The sequence below is a fragment of the Callospermophilus lateralis genome, unplaced genomic scaffold, assembly GCF_048772815.1.
Source record: "Callospermophilus lateralis isolate mCalLat2 unplaced genomic scaffold, mCalLat2.hap1 Scaffold_578, whole genome shotgun sequence".
NCBI classification, from domain to species: Eukaryota; Metazoa; Chordata; class Mammalia; order Rodentia; family Sciuridae; genus Callospermophilus; species Callospermophilus lateralis.
The window spans coordinates 377,290-398,561 of NW_027514514.1; the positions used below are offsets into that span (position 1 = coordinate 377,290).

The 21,272-nt window shown below is 35.7% G+C and overlaps 1 pseudogene; it reads left to right on the plus strand.

The window, feature by feature from the left end:
• The first annotated feature begins 11,753 nt into the window (after window positions 1-11,753).
• On the plus strand, window positions 11,754-17,347 carry LOC143640713 (splicing regulator RBM11-like; annotated as a pseudogene).
• The last annotated feature ends 3,925 nt before the right edge of the window (window positions 17,348-21,272 follow it).

A 21,272-nucleotide genomic window follows, 5' to 3' on the forward strand; every position in this document is an offset into this window, starting at 1 on the left:
ATAAGACAATGATAAAGTTACACTAGAGAAAAATATATGATATGTAAATAGACATGTAACTGTAAAGTTGGCCTATTAAAAATAATCAATTTCAGCTTTTGTAAAAATAAATAAATAAATAAGAATAACACATCTAGAATAAGAACACAGGGCTGGGGTCGTGGCTTAGTGGTAAGAGTGCTTGCCTAGCATGCATGGCGTTGCATGCATGAGGTGCTAGGTTTGTTCCCCAGCACCACATAAAAAAAATCAAAGAAACAAAATAAAGATATTGTATCCATCTACAACTAAAAATATTTTAAAAATAAATAAGAATATAAATGGACAGATAAGTATATTCCTCACAAAAGGGGCATAGGTAGCTTTGTTAGAGCGCAATGATGGCTCCAATTCATCACCCTTTCCCAAGTCTGGGCCATTTACTGTGTCACTTTGAGGTATTCTCTCATTTAAGTGGGGTGATTTGCCCCAAACCCACAATGAAGAAACAAAAATAGGACATTCTTTGACAAATAGTACCTTAGGAGACTTGAAGGAAGCAGAGGCTTGAAATGGACTTGTACCAGGCGACTGGTCTGTCCAACTAGAAGATGAGACATGTGTGGAAAAGTTTATTTCCTCAGTTGTGCTAGGCACTAGTCAGTCCAGATGATGGCCACTCAACAGTCAGACATACTGGTGATCACAACCAAAAGCAAGAATAATAATTGTTCCTTATTATGTTCACTGAGTCCACAGGTGAGAATAATGGATTCACATCAAGTGCCACTAAGGATGTTAGCATTTACTTTGTTTTGGCTTTATTTTTGCCTGATTATAATATTGTAGGAAAGAGAGTGAAAACAAGAGATACCAAATAATACAAAAGAGTTAACATAGTGTATTGTTAGACTTAAAGAACATTAAATTGATTTAATTCTAGATCTTTGGAGCAGAAAGAAGAATAAAATTCTAGGCATCAAAAATATATCAGAATCCTCATAAAATTATCCTTAACAATTAGGTATAAATTGAAATATTCCCAAACAAGCTGGAAGCTCCTTTACTTACTAGACTTGCCCTATAAGAAATGCTGATGCATCTTTCAAATTGAAATAAAAGTCCACTAGACAGTAATTTGAAGTCATGAAAATATAAAGTTCTCCAGTAAAGACAAAACACACAACAAATACAGAAAACAATACTATCATAATTTTGGTTTATAACTTTACTTTTCTGTAAAAGCATGTCAGTATGAAAATCAACTAAACATAAGAAAAGGTAATAATGTAGAAAATGAGGAACAAAAAAGGATTTAAAAGACAAATGAATAGAAATAACTGTAACTGCATGTTCAAGGGTAGACAATGTATAAAGACAAAAGGTTTGTCATCAGTAACATTAAGTCGGGTGGAGTGGAACTTTAGAGAGGTAGTATTTTTATGGGATTGAATTTAAGTTAGTATCAGTTTAAGTTGGATTGGTATAATTTTAGTATGTTATTTGTGGTCTCCATGGTAACCTCATAAAAACTATCTATAGGATTTATAAGAAAGGGAATGAGACTAAAAGCATGTCAGTATGAAAGCCAACTAAACCCAACAAAAGGCACTGATGTAGGAAATGAGGAACAAAAAATACTTGAAGACATGTAGAAAACTAATGACAAAAGAGTAGATCACCGCAGGTAAATGTAGATGTATTGAAACCCCTAATCTAAAGGTGTACATTGGCAGAATGGGAAACAAACAAACAAAACAAAACAAAACAAAGAATCCAGCCTCCAACTATATTCTATCTATAACAGACTCATTTTGTCAAAAGATGAAAAAAAATATTCAATTCAAAAGAGAGTATAAATGCTACACTAATACCAGACAAATTGCTTTAAATTAAAAATTGTTAAAAGATTAGGAAAGACACTATAAAGCTTAAACAATAAAACCTCCAAAAAAACAGAAATAGAAAACTTTATTAGATTGGATTTAGCACTGATTCCCTGATTTCTCAAAGAATACCAAAAAGATTTTAAAAAGCACAAGCAATGAAAGCAAAAATAGATAAGTTTAGTTTTATCAAAATTAAAAGCTTTTGTGCATTAAAGGACAGAATCAACAAAGTGAAAAGACAACCCACAGAATGGGAAAATATATTCATCAAAAAGCAGATAATTTTCAGATGAATACCACAATGTAACAAATAAAAATCAAACACTCAATTTAAAAAAATAAATGGGCAGAGGAGTAGGATAGACATATCAATGAGGAAAAGTAAATGGTCAATAAACTGATTTAAAAAATACTAAATTTAAGAAAATTAAATTAAAACCATAATTGGATATCACTTCCAACTCTTTAGAACCTCTACTGTTTTTTAAAACATCAAAAAATACAACTATTGATGAAGATATGGAAAAATGGAATTCTTGTGCATTGATGGTGGGAATGCAAAATGGTACCACTGCTGTGGAAACAATATGATGTCTTCTCAAAAAAAAATTAAATAGAATTACCACAATGTGTTCCCTGAAAGAAGAGAAACAAATCCAGTAATTCCATTCTTAGGTAAATAACCAAATAATTGAAGGCTGAGGCTTATGGCAGTATTATTTACAATAGCTAAAGAGTGGAAACAACCTACATACCCATCAATAAATTAATGGATTAGTGAAATCTCTAATATACAATGGAATGTTATTCAACCTTAAAAAGGAAGAAAATTTTACACATGTTACAATATGGGAAAACCTTGACTAGATATGATACAGTGAAAATACAAAAGTCAAAAATAGATCAAATATTCTATGGTTCCACTTACATGATCAGCCTAGTTTCAATGACCAAAATAGTTGATTTCAGAGAGAAAGTAGAATGGTGGTTTCTAGAGGCTGAACAGAAAGCGGTAAAGGGGAGTTAATGTTTCAAAGGAACATTGTTTCAGTTTGGGAAGGAGAAAAAGTTCTGGAGATGGTTAGTGATGATGGTTACATGATGATGAATAACAATGTATATTTTGTGCAATGAAAAAAATACTTCAAAACCTTTAAAAAAAGAATAAGAGGAAGAAAAGGAGGAAGAAAGGAAAAAAAACAAAGACAAAAATATATACAATAAACATTTTTTTAAATGAAAACAAAGCTACAAAGCCAAAGAAACTGTACATAGAAATAGAATGGATTCAAATAACACTAAGATATACCACAATCCAGAATGGAAGATTTAATATGAAATAATTTTTATTCAAGTTAATTTTACAATTCTAAAATTAAGATGTTAATAAGATGTCACAGGAAGGGGAAAATGTATTTAAAAAAGAATGACCTTTTGAAGATAATAAGGGGCATGGTTAAAATTATCCCAATATTATAAATAAAGAGGCCTGTGAAATTGAATCAAGAACTAATAGATGAAACAAAATGAGGACACCAATAAGTATATCATGTTAGCTATGAAAACGAGGGCAATTAAAACAGTCAAAGGCAGTAGATTTTTAAATAAACAATGCTAAGATGATTATTTGAGTCTAGCTATACTAAATCATTCCATGTAAAAGCCAAGTTGTGTGAACTAGAAGGATACAATTAATACAATTACAGACTGAGAAATGATCTTAAGCATAAAAACAAAGGTGGAAATATAAATACAAGCCAACATATTCCACAGCACATAAACTTAAAATGTCTGTATATAGAAACTATAAACTAGCTAAAATATAAAAAATAAATTAGAAAAATATTTTCAATATAAGGTAGAAAAGAAAAATATATATGCATTTTTTTAAAAAACCATAAATGAGTAAAGGAAAATGATACATGCAAGCAAAGGAAAAACAGATACTATCCAAAGTAAAGGGCTCACAAAATTATTAAAATATGATCAAAGAAATAAAATTTAACTAAAATATTACCATATTATTTTTACTATCATACCAATTGACCTTATTAGTATTAATACATCAAAATGTACTATAATTTTAATGGTCAGTATTTAGGAATCAACTAATTATAGCAATGAGAGACTAATAAAATAAATTATAGTGGATCCTTAAGATGAAGGCTATGAAACAAATTAAAAATCATTTATAAAAACTAGTGATAAATTATAAAACTTTTTATATAAAATAAAATAAAAAGTAAGATTACAAAAACATATAAATAAATCACATAAATATATTTCTATGTGTAGTCCATAGGTATAGTCCTAATTTCATCTGTAATACTTAATGTATGTGTATGCACAATACAAATATACACATGTACATGTGCACATACACAACCATACATATTTATTGTAATAGAACCAGGATACAGATCCATAAAGTATAGTTTATGGCGATGCTACTATTACAGCGATTTTTTTCTCCTTATTTGTACTTTTGTCTTTTCTATTTCCTGTATTTCTATGTTTTCTTAGGTTTTTGAATCTAAAATATTCACGTTTTGGTGTTATCGTGAAGAAAAATGGTTTAAAAAGACCCCACTGAATTAAAATTGAAAACACCAAAAAGTAATGTTATTGGAAAAAAAAGTCAAAGAAATCAAAGCAGAAAAAGAAATATTAATTTTTGAATAACAAACTGAGGGTCTGAGGATTAGATTATGTAATATTATTGTGATTAAAAATTGAGAATTGGGAAACAATATAGGAGTTTATTGCTAGTTTAGGAAGATAATGATTCTGGAAATTGTCAAAAGAGAGGTACCCTGATAAAGAATGCTGAAAATCATTTTAGGTTTCAAATTTTAAATAAAGTTGCAGAAAAATGTTTAAAAAATGTCAGATACATGGTGAAGTTAGGAAAAATTGTTCTACACTGTGCAACTGTATCTTCACAATACATTCTCATTACAGTTACAATGGCTGTAATAATGAGAACAGAATGATCACAACATTCCAAAGAATGAACAGTGCCCTTGGCATGAGCAGCTAAAACCCAAGGGCCTTTAGTCCCTCTCATACTTCCCTTACAGCTCTGAACAAATTCTTATGCCTCTCAACCCTGAGCCCGGGTTTCTTCACTTTTTGAAATATTTTATTGCCTTACTTTATGTAATCAACCATATAATAATTGCATGTTTATGGAGTACATTTCAACACATATATACACTGAATAACTGGCACATGCCTGTAAAGAGGCTGAAGCAGAAGGATTACAAATTCAAGGTCAGTCTGAACAACTTAGTGAGAACTTGTCTCAAAATAAAAAATAAAAAGTCTATTGATATACATCAGTCATAGTGTGCCCCTGGTTTCAATGCCTAAACCTTTAAAAAAAAACTGAATCAGATTGGCATATATAGTACCTCAATCGTTAGTACCTCTTTCTGGTGATAAGTCTAGATCCTCTTTTCTAGCTATCTTGAAATATACAATATATTATTAGATATTGTCACCCTAACAGGTGATAAAACACCAGTGCTTATTCTTATCCAATTGTAACTTTGGATGTGTTGACCTACTTTTCCCTGATCTTCCTTTCCCACTTCCCCTCCCAATTGTCTGGTAACAACTATCCAACTCTCAACCTCTACAAGATAACTTTTTAAATATTCTACATATGAATAAGATCATGCCATGAGACATTTATCTTTCTGACTTACTCACTTAATATAATAATGCCCTCATTTTTAAATGGAAGGAGTTGAGACAAATGTCCTCTACTACTATAATATTATTTGACTCCAAACACATTTTCCTGGTTGGTAAACTACTAAGACAAATGATTTTATCTTGTGACTTTCAGTGTTGACCAACACTTGCATAAAAAGTTACAAATCCTCACACATATCCTGAATTTAATCCATTGTTCTATGATAATCCCCTTAAACCACAATCTCATCCCAAAAAGTGTACCCGAAAATCTCCTTCCTTCTCTTTCCCTATTTCTGAAAACAAAATGAATTTGTTATCAACAGCATTCATATCAACAATAATCATATGGCATGTCGCGACCCCTTGCCCGCAAGGAAGACGCAACTCAGGAATCTTCTTTCAGCAGTTTATTCAGGCCTTGATTTAAGTATCTTTTAGTGACTCCCTTTCTTCCTCCTTCCTCCCGAGGGCCCAAGCACAGCCTAATAAAGCCTCCCACGTACCAATCTTAAGCCGCCGCGTGGATCTTTCTTATAGGGTGGCAAGAGATAACGTGCCAACTCTCCACAAAGGAATTTGTTTATCACAGGCCACAGTGGAAGCCGGCGCCATCTTTTAATGGCGGCCACAATTTGCAACAATGGCTTACTACAGTTCCCCCTTCTAATTTATAAAACAATGCAGGCGAAAGTAGAGGTCCTATCCTACTGTGCAGAAGTGGCTGCAATGTATGGTTCAGTCCTAAGGAGGCGCCTTCCCCAGACCTGACCCCATATCAGCCAACGCCTTTTTTCGTAGGGCGGGGGTGTGGACGTCAAACCCGCATGCAATAGGACATGCTTTCCTTGAGGTCCGTTGAGGGATCACTCAAGTGCAGTGCTTTGCCTCGCATCCTGCATCGTGATGAAGGTGGACGAAGGGGGACAGCTGAGGCTGTTCTGTGGCTGTATACAACGACAAACGAGTTGACAGCACCCTGAAAGAAAGGCACGGACTTTAAGGCAATAGAGAAGCATTAGTGTGGAAACCCACCTGCGTGCAATGGCAGCAAGACCGGCAGAGTGCAAGGGCTTTCCAACACCAAGAGAATAATGAGGAAAGACATGCCGATCCCAGTGCAATGTTATAATAACTTGGGGTGCAACGACCATGTCAAAGATTTACTGTTTAAGCTGCGCAAGCCAGACTTGAGGTGAATTGCCATTTTCTAAAGCTGCAAGAGCTTGGATGATCATAGCCTTATCGTGAGCATTGCGGGCCTTGAGGCGACAGAGAAACCACAAACAGAGAAACATACCGAAGCAACACATTGCACCAAAAATGCCTACCCCCACCCACTCTTTAAAAAAGGAAAAAGCAGAAGATATCCAATCGGTGAATTGACCCAAAGTCACGGGATCAACACGGGTGTTATTCAAGACAGCTATCTGGGTTAGTTGAGACTGGATCATGTCTTCCGCTTCCATGGACCAATTTCCAGCCAAATATTCGCCAATGATGCGGGAAGCATTCCTGGAATCATTAAATCTGACAGAGGTTATGCATAAATGTGCACGTTGGTCAACACAACCCAAAAGTACTAAGTCAGCCAATTCTTCTACCTGAGCTTGGAGTAAATCTATTCTTTGGTTGGCAGCTAAAATCCCTGACAAAATATGTTGATTAATTGTATTTTGGGATTCAAGTATGGTGGAAGTTTGTTGGACAACTTGATTAATGGTGGCAGCAGTTTGTACTTGATTGGCCATAGCCATTCCGGCCGTAACCGCTGCAGCAGCAGATATCGCCACGGCTGTCACTATAGCCGCTGTGATTCCAAAATCTCTGCGGATTCTAAGTAGCTCAACAATAGGGAATCTATCAGGATCCGCAGTGACCGGGATTGGGACGAAAGTTGGAATTTTCATAATCACTGCTACAGTCCAGGAACCATTCCAACACTCAGATAAGAGACAGGTAGTATGAGAACAATCCAGCATCCCCGATGAGGTGGCCTCAGCCAAAAGGAATAAGAAGGGGGATTGGACACAGACCATTGCAGGAGGCAATGTGGCATTATACAACAGAGAGTTGAATGAAACAGATGTAAGTCTATTACCTCGTTCACTTTCCCTAACAGTACCAGAAATATTAGCCAGCCAACTTTTGGCTCCTACCAACTGAGCCAATGCAGAAATATCGGCTGAAGCCCCCTTTTCATTAGAAATCAGCCATTGAAACCAGGACCAACCTACTCCTGTAGAGGAGCTGGCACTATTGTTGAAGTTATAAACATACCTATTAAGAGAGGGGGAAAGGGAGAAACCTTTAGCAACTTGATGTTTCTCCCAAGAATGATCCTGACAAGGTGTAAATGTTGGGGGGAAACCAAGATTAGGGGAACAGTAAGGAGAGGCCTTAAAATGAGTGGCCTTATAAATACTACTAGAAGAAGGAGGCACTGGGATTAGTACCTCGGAGATAATAGCCAAGGTAGTTATGTTAAGAGTAGAGCTGCTGTTTGCGGGGGTCCCTGAGCCTGATTGCTTCCCCGAAGCTACTTTGCTCAATACAGCACTGATAATGCTTCCTGAGACCTGATTGGACCGCAATGGGTCCTCCCAGTTAGTCAAATTTTTGGTCTTAAGGCTAATGCAATTAGCGTTTCTAAGGCTGAAACAAAAAACTCCTGTGAGATTAACTTTAGATTGATTAAAAATTCTCTCCATGTCCCCTCTAGGAGAGGCACAGGGAGCAGACATCTCACATGAGGTAGAAAAAAGAGTGGAGAGGACACTAGAATTACCATGAACCGGCATCGGCATTGGCCAGGCCCGTGCCACTGCCCACCACCGCATTGGTGTCGCCCGTGCCATCGGCCCCAGCACCAGAGCCAGAGCACTTAGCAGAATGAAGATCTTCATCACAGGATTGTTGTGGTATCTCTTGTTGCTGGTCAGCTGATGTCGAGACTCTTCTTGTCAAGCGTTCAGGGACCCACAACGGTTCCGTACGATCCTGGGGAAAAACACATACAGATCCTCGTGCCCATGTCAGCACGGGGTCAGGACCGTTCCATTGGCCCGTGAGAACATCCTTCCACTTAACATAGCCAATCACAGAGGGCTGAGGGGACACATGTCTATCGGCCGCAGAGCGACCATGAATATCCAAATTCAAAAAATTAATGGTAAAGAGAGCTAAGGACAGGCGTTCTTTAGGAGTGTGTTCAGCTCCTATTCCCCGTTTTTGTTTTTGTAAAGTTTCCTTTAAGGTGCGATGAGCACGCTCAACAATGCCTTGTCCTTGAGGATTATAAGGCAAACCATGAGTAAGTTGCACTCCCATAGTAGAACAAAAAGCTGTAAATTGTCTGCCAGTATAAGCAGGTCCATTATCAGTCTTAAGGGATGCAGGTGCACCCCATGCTGCCCATGCCTCTAAACAGTGAGTAATGACATTACGTGCCTTTTCTCCCGATAAAGCAGAAGCATGGATAATTCCAGAGCACGTATCAACGGAAACATGCACATACTTAAGGTTACCAAAGTCAGGTATATGTGTCACATCCATTTGCCAAACAACCAATGGCTTTAATCCCCGTGGGTTTACTCCATAATTAGGGGGATGAAGAAATGTGACACAATGGGGACATTGCAATACTATCTGTCGAGCATCCGCTCTTGAAATGGAAAAACGCCTGCGCAGCGTTAATGCATTAACATGGAAGTTTTGGTGAAACAACTTAGCCCTCTCTAAGGAGGAAGCCAAGCATATCAATTGACTTCTAGTGGCTAAGTCCGCACAGGCATTACCTTGGGATAACGGACCAGGAAGAGAGGTGTGAGCCCTGATGTGCATTGGATAAAAAGAAGCAGTGCGGTTAGAGATAAGCTGTTGAAGCTGAGTAAAGTAAACAGACACATTGTGGGCATCACTAATAGTTCCCATGGCCTCCAGGACTTTTAGTGCTTGTACCACATAGCTGGAGTCCGAAATAAGATTAAAAGGAAAAGAACACTGTTTAAAAACTTCAATAACAATTTGTAGTTCTACCCATTGTGGATTTCCAGGAGCAAATTGATGCTGGATAGGGGGAGAGTCATTAATTACGTAGGCTCCCATTCCAAACTTGGAACCATCAGTAAAAATGTTAACAGCCCCCTCTATGTTCAGGCATGGAAAGCTCTCCTCGAAACACCCCCACCGTACGACGGCGGGTCCGGAGGATCTTTTTTTTTTTTTTCTTCTTCTTCTTCTGAGCTCCTGTTTATTTTTGTTCCCTTCTCCCATAGTTAAACTCCCTAGCTGCCGAGACAGTCTCCCGAGCTCCTCCTGTTCATCCTCCTCCTCTTCTGACCCACTTTTGCATGGGAGTGTGCGCAGTGTACTGAGATCTGGATACAAGCGTTTCCTCCCCCGTTTCTCGCTCTGCACATTCCCCTCCTCCTGAAATATTTCACTCCGTGCCAGAGACAATCGCCTCCTCCCCTGTTTCTCGCTCCGCACACTGCCATCCTCCTGAAATACGTCACTGCCTGCCGGAGATAATTGATTCCTCCCCTGTTTCTCGCTTCGCACACTCCCACCCTCCTGAAATACCTCACTGCCTGCCATTTCTGATTTTTCTTCATGTAACTGCTCTAAAACTTCTTGTCCTTTAGTAAGTGCTTCCTGACATCTGCTATCTGTGAGGCAACTACGAATCACCTTCCAAAGGGGTATCACCCCACCCTCTAATATGCCCTGCTCAGAAGCAAAGTCAAGGTCTGTGCCTAACTTATCCCAGCTAGGCAGAGTAAAGCTGCCCCAGAACGGAAACCACGATGCAGCAATATCTGTCTTTTGTAAAAATCTCTGTAAAGTACTACGTTTCACTTTTAGGCCCTTGGAACGTAACAGGTTATCTAGGGCCAGGAGAAGCAGACTTGAAGATACGGCACCCATGACACAACAAAAGACACACAACAAACAAGAGTGAAAGTAAGAGCAAAAGTACACAGTGCAGCTGCAATAAGATTTAATGCTCTCTCTGGCTTTACAGAGGAGCTGCCGCTTTGACAGCGGGTCCCAATTAGTCTGGGACTAATTAGTCTGGGACTAATCTCCGCTTTAATCGCGGGTCCTACTTATCTAGGACTGATCTTCCACTTTACCTGCGGGTCCCACCTTACCTGGGACTAATTGGTGCACCACCCCTGACTGCTGAAAGTTCTGGTTCCCGGGTTTTCAGCACCACTTGTCGCGACCCCTTGCCCGCAAGGAAGACGCAACTCAGGAATCTTCTTTCAGCAGTTTATTCAGGCCTTGATTTAAGTATCTTTTAGTGACTCCCTTTCTTCCTCCTTCCTCCCGAGGGCCCAAGCACAGCCTAATAAAGCCTCCCACGTACCAATCTTAAGCCACCGCGTGGATCTTTCTTATAGGGTGGCAAGAGATAACGTGCCAACTCTCCACAAAGGAATTTGTTTATCACAGGCCACAGTGGAAGCCGGCGCCATCTTCTAATGGCGGCCACAATTTGCAACAATGGCTTACTACAATGGCATATGATTATTTAGCACTCACTCCATGCCAAGTCCTGTGTTGTTTTATATTTCCTTACTCTTCACATATTCTACATATAAATAAAGTGATGATTAAACAGATTAAATGACCTAAGGTCATAAAATAAGAAACAACAGAACATTTTCAGGTGAAATCCAAAAAGCCATAGCAACATATTTATGGTATAAGCTATTTTGTACACATTTGAGCAACACAAATAAGACCCCCATCAGAAGTTCACTAGTCCATTTGCCTATTTGTGTGTATCAAGAATAAAGAGCCTTTGGGGACAGCAGAATCCCAAACCTGAAACAATTGACCCACTGATGTCACCAAGACCGGTGTTTATGTGGTTATACCAGCAGTTAAAACAAAATTGTATAGGTGAAACTCTAAGATCCCTCAAGGATAGAGGCCAAAAGCAAAAGTAAAGGCAAAAATGTATTTTAAATTTTAGTTCTGAGCCACCAATGCAAATTCAGAAAATAAATATTGATTCAATGTGTTATACAAAATCAAGATATTCAATCACTTATTTATAAAAATATGTGGACAATGACTGACAAGAAATCTGACTACACAAGCAAAACAAACTAGGATTTCCCAAGCATAGGTTTAAAAAACTGTGTGAAAAAATACTGGGTACATTTGTTCAGAATGTGGTTTCCTGGGGCAATTTCCAGAGATTCTGATTGGTAGGTAGATTTGCATTTTTAAATGTATAACCTAGGAGATTCAAGTAGTCCATGAAACTGCATGGAGAAGATCTACAGTTGGAAATTATTCAACAGAATTAAAAGAAAATGCATTTAAAGGGAAAACAGTGGATTATTGCTTTACAATCTATCATATCACACATTTACATTATCTCATTTGAGCTTCACAATTCTATGAGGTAGTATTGTAACTATTCTTTTCAATTAAAAATGAGCAAACTGAAGTTCATGGAGGCTGATTCACTTAGCCCTGATATCTAGCCACCAGGACATGAATTTAAAATTACACATTTCATGTTCTTTCACAACACCCTTGTGTTAAAGTGACTTTAGTACAGTAAATTAGTCATTTGTATGCACTTGATTTTCATAAGTCAACAGTAATAAATTACTGGACACATCAGAAGAGTATTGGTACAATTTAGACAAATATAATAATTTTGTTTGAGACAATGAGCTCAGAATCCCATGGGTCTTGGAAAAGTCACTGTCCTACATACTGGCTATTAAGGTTGCATGACTTGCTATGCTATTCCCTTGCTACTTGAAGTGTGCTTCCATACCCATGCATCACCTAACAGCTTATTAGCAATGCAGAAACTGGGGCTTCCTCTCCAGCCCATGAATGAGAATTTGCATTTTACCGAGTTTGCTAAGCGTACTTTACCATAAATGCAAGTTTCATGATTTTTAGGAAAATGACTCAACTTCCTATATTTCACTTTTCACATCTATGAAATGAGAAAGCTGAATTGATCTATCTTTTACATCTTTGCCAGAATATTAGAACACAGGATTTGGAAAACTATATCCTATGAGATAAATACTGTCAGAAATCTAAGAATAGCTTTCATATTGTTAAATGACAGAAATAATAGCAACAACAAAAACTGCCAGTTTTACAGGTAGTATGAGTCAGCAACTATACTACAAATATATATGCATATAATTAGAATATACACAGAGAGACATATAAATTATATATTGTTTTTATTGTTACCTCTCCACTTCCATTATATTCATTTTTCTTAAAATACCTGACTAGTTTCACTTATCAGATTTTTTTTCCTTTTTAAAAGACAGATGTAATCAATGATTTCTCATGTCAACAAGAGCAAAGCATGCCATCCTAGAGGTAAATATCTAGGGGTTTAGGAAGAGCAGGTATGATTTGAATAAAACAATCATGTGAAATAATCTACTGAAAATTCAACACAATTCCCTTATCAAGTATAGATTCAAGGAAGATGAGAGAAATCTTAAGAGTTTGCATGGGTTAAAAATGATTTCAAGACACACCAAAATTTTTGATTACCTTATTTTCTTTTTGCTATTGTTAATATATAAAGGTTCTATTATATTTTAATCATTATCATACATGAATGAAACTGTCAACGGAGAAACATTTTGAGTAATATTCTTTGAGTTTTCCTAATTAAAAAACTCAGGCAACTGACTAAAGCTTTAATCAAAACAATCTCAGGAAGTCTGCCCAACAGTTCATAGTGAAACTACAATATGAAAATGATCACAAACTATGACATTAAAATGACACATAAGGTTAGGAGCCCAGAGTTCAAATTTCCCTAACTTTTAAAGTGCCCAAGTTAAGTACTACATAAACAAACACTTATTAAGAGACTTATGCAACAGAATATAAATATAAAAGATAAAATAAATATGATAAACTGTACACTACTATTCTTTATATTATAACTGTTAGGCATGATCAGGAGTAGGTATCCATCTCTCTTGTGTGTTATAAGATCTAAATCATTCACTATCCATTAGTATATATTATGAATTCTATCTTGGCTTCCTAGGTTTCTTGCTTATTTTATCCCTCACAGTTCTGTTGCTATTAATAAACTGCTAACTTACTTACAATCTACACTAAGCATTTTTAAGAATTTTGTCCATCCTGTTTGTTTTCTTTTTGTCTTTGGCAGAACTGAATATTTTCAAATAAACTAATAATAACCAAACATCCTATCCCTTGTTAACTGTGTCAGCCCCCTAAGGCATGGGAGAGTGACCTTTTGGGACTGGCAAATTCCCAGAATTATCTTTGGCAGAAGTACTAAACCCCAAATAAGTGTGCTCCATATTTTTATTCTCCCCAGAATTTCTATATTGGGGAGAATAAAGAGAACTTAATAAAGTAGGTAATAAAATCAGATTGCCTGGATTTGAATTCTGCCAGTGCCACTTTATTAATGCTGTGACTCTGAGGAGGTTATTTTACCTTTCTATATCCTTATCTCTAAAATTAAAATAATACTTAAAAAGTTTTTATGAGAATAAAATTTTATAATAAATACAAGGTACTTAAAATACTGAATATATTGTAAGTATTCAACAAAAGGAAAATTACTACTAAGATAGGGAAATCATTATAGACTTATGGATTGAGCCATATATGTGATGTAATAGCTTCCCCTCTTCTTTAATACCAAGAGCAAAAAACGACTTCATTTTCTTTGGGTTTGGGAAAAGAACAAAATATTTGTAGGATTTGGAGTTTAAAAGAATAGATAGGCAATAGAAGATTGCAGTATAACTATCTTATGTTTGATACATGGTTTGTAAATCATCTCAGAGTCTAGACTATAATGTCAAAAAAGTCATATGTATATCCATGACACTACATTTCATTGGTAGTACTTTTTTCTAGTATTTGGTATTTCATAAAGGAAGTATGAGAATGAGTTATCATGTCCTGGTTGTGATGTGCAAATGTAATCTAGTCTTCATTAGTCTTCCTTGTAAATGGATTTTTTGACTTCTTATTGCCTCTTATGCCTTGCTCTTAATTGAACTAATTTTTAATTTGCTAGAGCCACTGTAACAAGGTACTATAGAGTGCCTAAACAACAGAAATTAATTGCCTTAAAATTTCAGAGGCTAGACATCCAGGATCAAAATATTAGAAGCACTGGTTTCTTCTAAGCTATGAAGAAGAATCTATCCCATGCTTCTCCCCTATTCTTCTGTTGTTTTGATAGCATTGCTTGGTATTCCTTGAATGACAGAAGCTTTACCCACATTTCTGCCTTTATTTTCACATGTTGTTCTTCTGTTTTTATCTCCAAATATTCCTTTTTTATATGAATACCAGTCATAAAGGGTTATGGATCCATCCTATTCCAGTATTAACATGTCTTAACCAATGACATATGCAATGATCCTGTTTTCAAATATGGCCACATTCTAAGGTACTGAGGGTTACATTAACTGAAAATGAAGAGAATGTATCAATCCATAACAGTTTTTAATTTACATGTGATTCCTCCATGCAGACAACTATGTGTCCAAAGATTCATGTGGGAAAAATACTGGTTTTAGACAATTGACACTTGTTTTCATAATGCAGCTTATCTCACCTCTGCTGTGGAGTCTTCCCTACTCTGTAATTTCCCTTCACCTTTCACCTTGTCTCCTAACTGGGCTCCCATATTTTTCTTCTTCCTCTCACTAATAAATATTTTTATCTTTCACATCCTTTCTTCCTGTTCATTTTTTAACCCCACTGTTATATGAGAGCTACTCTTTTTAAGGTGATGAGAACTTTCTGATCAGCCATTCAGCAGCCTCAATGTTTATTCAGTTTACCCCTATGGAACAACTTATATTTTTCTAATTTCTTTCTTAATGAAGTATGGACTTCTGACTTCTACTGACTTCTGGGATACTACTCTCAGTATTTATAAATGGAGTCTCCCCATCCATCTGACTACATTCTGTCATTTCTTCCCATCTGCCAGTGCTGATTTCAGCCTCCCTTAGAGTATGCTTCCTAGCCTAAGGATTAGTGGTTAGCATTAAAATTAGGGTATACTATAGAGCTAGTAGACTATTGAAGAGTAGCTGCAGAACCTAGCCAGGATTTATAACATCTCCATAAGAGCAACGATCACATGTATAAATGAAATTTGGGGAACACCACAGTTTTTTAATTAGAGATGTTTTGATTATCTTAATGCCTGAAAGATATCAGTCAACATGTTTATGTTAACATCTTTACATAGTAAAGATACTTTAAAAATAAATTGATGATAATTTCTCCCTCTTTGTTTGTATATCTGTAGAAGATTGAACTGTATGTCCAGTGATGATTAATGACTTGCTATTGTTCTGTTACTATCTAAATGTTGTATGTCTTTATATAAATACAAGCACTGGTCTAACATTTTCATATCAGAAAACCAAATGTGACTCTGAATGTTGAAATTTTAATATTTAGTAATGAAATAATTAATTAATGTATTGTTTTGACACTACATTATCAATATAATAACATTATTTGCATGTGTTTGTTAAAGATATTTAATTCTGACTGCTACCAGAGAAGATCTTTCTGTCTCTGTTTCTGATTATGGACAACCCTCGTTAAGTTGTTAAGAGAAAAGAATATTTGTACCTAAGAATTTTAAGGATTTTTTTTGCTTTCCATTTTATTTCTCAAAAGGAATGAAGAAATCTTGGGCAGACCTTCCTTTCCCATGCAGTTTTTTCCCATTAATAATACTGCTTTACCTCAAGAATATTTTTTCTTTTATAAATTGGTAAGTTTGATACCCATTTAGTTTAGCATATATATGACACAAATTTATGAAGAACATGAAAAACATTCATAGTATTTGGTGCTCATATAGTTAATATTAATGAACAACCACTCATTACCTGAAACTATGAAAGTATTTTTCCCAACATATTCCATTCTATTCTTCTCTCTCTCTCTCTCTCTCTCTCTCTCTCTCTCTCTCTCTCTCTCTGTCTCCCTCTTTCTCCCCCCCTCTGGTAGAGATGGAAGTGAGTTGAAAGACAAGTTCAAGGTATCACAGTTTATTTCTAATCTGCTGTGAGTAGTTAGAAATTTTAGTTATCATGTCTCTATCATATATTGAGATTAATACATTTGTAAAAATTTTTATCTGTTTCATTTTATTCTTATATTGTGGCTCCTAGAAGAGTTAAAACTACATATGTGGTTTGCATTATATTTATTTGATAATCTATATTGTAGTAAACTAATAAACCTTTAAATGTTTATGTTAAGGATTTAAGGAAGCTCCCACATTCCTACTATGAAGTCACTGCCTTTCTTATACCAAAATACAATTTGATTTACTCATGACTATTTGCATAATTCATGTTACTTTTAACATGCATTAGACTTTTTAATGTGCATTTAACTTAGCATTTTGGATTTGTTTTGGTATATAAGTTGACTTTTTTTCCCCCACAGCAGCGGCATGCACATAATCCAGTGCTGCAGCTTCCTTTCTATGAGATGACAGCCCAATTCCCAGTAGCACGTCTGGGTCTTCCTCACTGAGTCATGTTCCAGATCTAGATGCTGGACCTAGCTCCTATGAATGGACTATCCAACAACCAAGTGACTCTGACCTTTATGAGATGAATACCCGAAAGAGGCAAAAGCAAACCAGTGACAGTGATAGTAGCACAGAAAACAATAGAGGAAATGAATTCAGCCAAAAATTCCGAAATTGTAAGAAAAAGAAAATATATTAGTATTACCTTCAGATAATACGTATCTTCATTGATCTCAATTCTGTTTAAAGAAAACTGACCAATTTCTTGAGTGTCTTGTCGTTTTTGAAATATATGAAAACATGACTTATCTGATTTGCTATTCAATTTTTGCCTCAAATGATAAAAGCTTTTAAAAATAATATAATGTACTACTTTTGTATGTCATAATATATTTGACCCATTGCCAATAAAAATATACTTTGTATAATTTTATTTTAGTACTGATGATGAAATTTCATTAAACTATTAACTAAAAGTCAGCTACTGAACACTTGTGGATAAGGTACTGTGATTTCTCTATATTGTTAATATAATATTCAAGTACAATTAGGCTGTAATTAGGAACATTAGATTTGCCAAAAGAAAGTAATGCAAATATTTAAGAGTTGCATGTGGTTCCTAGTGAATATGTTATAAATACACTTTGTTTCCTTTGTTAATAACATTTTATTTTTTACATTCACTCAAGTTTTTTCTGTGCCTTAATGTACTTCAGGTTTATTTTATCAAATGAAGACATATGACAGTGATACCAAAGGAAAGATTATTATCATGGGATTGGCTTTTGAGTCATTAACTTGTTATATGAGTTCAATGGGGATTCCTGCCTCTTTACTTCTTACTTGTTTATAATGAACATTAAGTTGGCTATGTAAGTATTACATTATCTACCTCTTTTGCCAGCCAGGTTTGAGAGAATATGTTTAATGTATTTAAATCTTGATAATTAATAAGTAAATAGAATGATATTTCATTAATGTTTGATATCTAATACTTAATTGTCCAAAAAATGCTTCTATTTTGGGTTCATTTATTTTAGAAGATAGAATACACATTAAACAAATTGGGTTTTTTTAAAACATTTTTGTTAATTTTATAGCCCACCATAAATTAGAATGATAAGAATTATATTTATTAAAGCTAATTGAAAGAATCATGCAACTCCTTTGTGAGTAGAGCACCAAATTTAGTAGGAAGGGCCATGCTTAAATGTTTCTTTTGCATGTTGAATAGCACTTTATAGATACTTACTGTTTAAAAGAATAAAGATCTGTTTTTAACAAAAGGAGTAACTGAATTTAACTAAGTATAGTAGAATTTAGAACAAACATTAATCTACTTTAATCTGATCAATATGAAAACCTGACCTGTGCTTTATGTAGTTTTAACTATGTTTTCTTGGCTTTTGAAACACATACTCTTCTCGTTTTACATTCACATTTTTTTTTTCAATTTAGAATCAAGCCAAAGGGAAAAATGGCTTCTGCATAATTAGGAAATAGCATATCTTTAAAAAGCTTAGCTTCACCTTCACCTCAATCTTTTCTTTAATTCTGTAACTTACCTTAAACCTAAATTATTTTGTTGTGATTCGTATTATTGGAAGTATATAAAAAAATGTTTCTTAGCAATTCAGAATAGCTTTGTGTAAGAAATATATCTTGAAATACTATTACATTAATTAAAATGTTAGAACTGCAAGATATTTTTGTTAAATTCTTCCATCACAGACAAGAAAGTGCACGTTGTGACTTAGATATGTTGGGTCCCACAAAGACTCATGTGTTTGAAGATGTGGTCCCAAATGCAGCAGTATCCAAAGTGGGAATCCTTGGGATGTGAATATATCATGAGGTCTCTGCCGTCATCTGTGGGTTAAGTGAGAGACTAACGATTTGAATGGACTATTGGGAGGTAGTGGACAGTGTAGGAAGTGGGACCTAGTAAAAATGAGTGCATCCTTGGGGATTTACTCTTGGGGACTTTATCTTGTCCCTGTTTCTCTCTCTCTCTCTCTCTCTCTCTGTCTCCCTCCCCATCCTACCCTTTATCTGTCTCTATCGACCTATTTATCTGTCTCTATCTGCCCCTCTCCCTATCTCTTTCCCTTTCTCTCTTTCCTCTCTTTTTCTCTCTTCCCCCTCCTTCTGCTGCCATGAGTTGACCAGCTGTCCTCCACCATGACCTTTCTCATGATGATCTGCCTCATCTCAGGCCCATAGCAATGGAGCCAGCTGACCATGGACTGAAATCTCTGAAACTATAAGTAAAAATGAATCTTTCTTCCTCTAAGTTATTCATGTCAGGCACCTTTTTTTCACAGCAATGAAAAGCTAATACAGTATCTCAGTATTAACTTGAACAAGTCAACCAACTTGAAACACATGGAAGACTAGAAAAGTCACCTTTACCGTGGTGTATTTCATTATTAAAAAATATAAAATAGGGGCTGGAGTTGTGGCTCAGCAGTAGAGCACTTCCCTGGCATGTGTGAGGCCCTGGGTTCGCACCTCAGGACTGCACATAAATAAATAAAATAAAAGATCTAAATAACTAAAAAAAATACATATATAAAAAATATAAAATATGCCTGGAAATATCTGTCACCATCCTATAAAATTTTGAGTTATCAGTTTTCCCCAATGCTGTATATTTGAGTTAAGAATTATTAAAATTATTTAACTTTGGGGATTTTATTTTCCAATTTTTAATCTCTCACTCTCAAAATCTGTTCACTTTTAAGTAAGCCTGAATCCATTCTACTATGCTGCAAGAATCTTAAATATGAGAACAAAATTAGACAGTATGCATATTCTCATATTTTCTAATTTTTACAAATCAATATCTAATGCATGAGGAAGTGGCAAAATCAGAAAAATTACCTACAATTAAAGTTAGATCACAGTCCCAAACAGACAGATTAACAGAAAAGTTTAGAGCATATGAGAACACTCTATAAAAAGTGGCTCCAAGGGCAGCCAGGGTAAAGGTTTATATATAAACTTAACTAAAGACAATGAGTTTGGGGTTTCAGTGGTAACATATGGCAGGTTCCATTGGGAGCCTTCCATTTTTCACCCAGACGCTGACGGGCAGTCTCCTTCCTGGCTGGGAGCTCACCAGGGAAGGATTTATGGCAAGTGAACTCTCACCTTCCAGTGCTAAGAGTCAAAGAGGGAGATTTTTGGCAGCTGTGCATTCAGAAGGCTCTGGTTAACTCCATGAAGATAAGCTTGGAAAGGTTTCTTTCAATGACTGTTGTTTGTTCATATGTTTTCAACTTAAAGTCATTTTTATGCCATTCTGGTGAGTTGGTGGTTACTTTATTTCCCCTACTTGAAACTTCACAAGAAGTTTCACAAAGAGCTGAACCAATTGCTATGGAAAGAAAAGTCAAGTTCATATTTATATTGTTTGATATCTGAAAAGAAAAATAATAATATAGATTAAAAGAATGAATAAGCAAGAAGGAACAAATCTAAACAAATTTCCCCACCCCCATTTAAGCAGTCTTCTAGTTCTGGGAATGGGTCAATGCAATTAAATGGCTATGTCTCCTTAATGTCATATAGAATATTACCATCTTTGAAATGGTGTAAATCAGATGCTACTTGTCCATTCTGATTTAAAAACAATCAGAAGTGTTCACTGCAGACTGCACAACCTTCTCCTTGTTGGGTAGTCAGTGTATCTGAGATGGGATGATTTCAGAGTACAAATGGAAGCTTCAAAGAACCACGTAGAGACATTAAATATCTAGATAATTGCTTTGTAAATTCTTATAATTGTTCTTTCTAAATCATAAGTCCTCAATTTGGAAAAACTATCCACATTATTGAATGAAGCTTGATGTTTCAGTTCAAAAGTGAGTTTTCTAGGATGACTTACCTGGTACATCTATACTGTGATGTTTGTGTACAAAGGACCTCACACTTTGGCATTTAAGGCAGGATATCTGGTGAAGAAAGTGGCACCAGGTATCTGAGTCTACATTGCCCTGACCACTTGAGTAATAACCTTTTATATACTTCATTGTCATAACAAATAAAGAGATCAAGATTGAACATGACCAAGGTCAGTCTAGAATCTGTGACCCACAAGGATGAGGTCTGGTGACTTATGA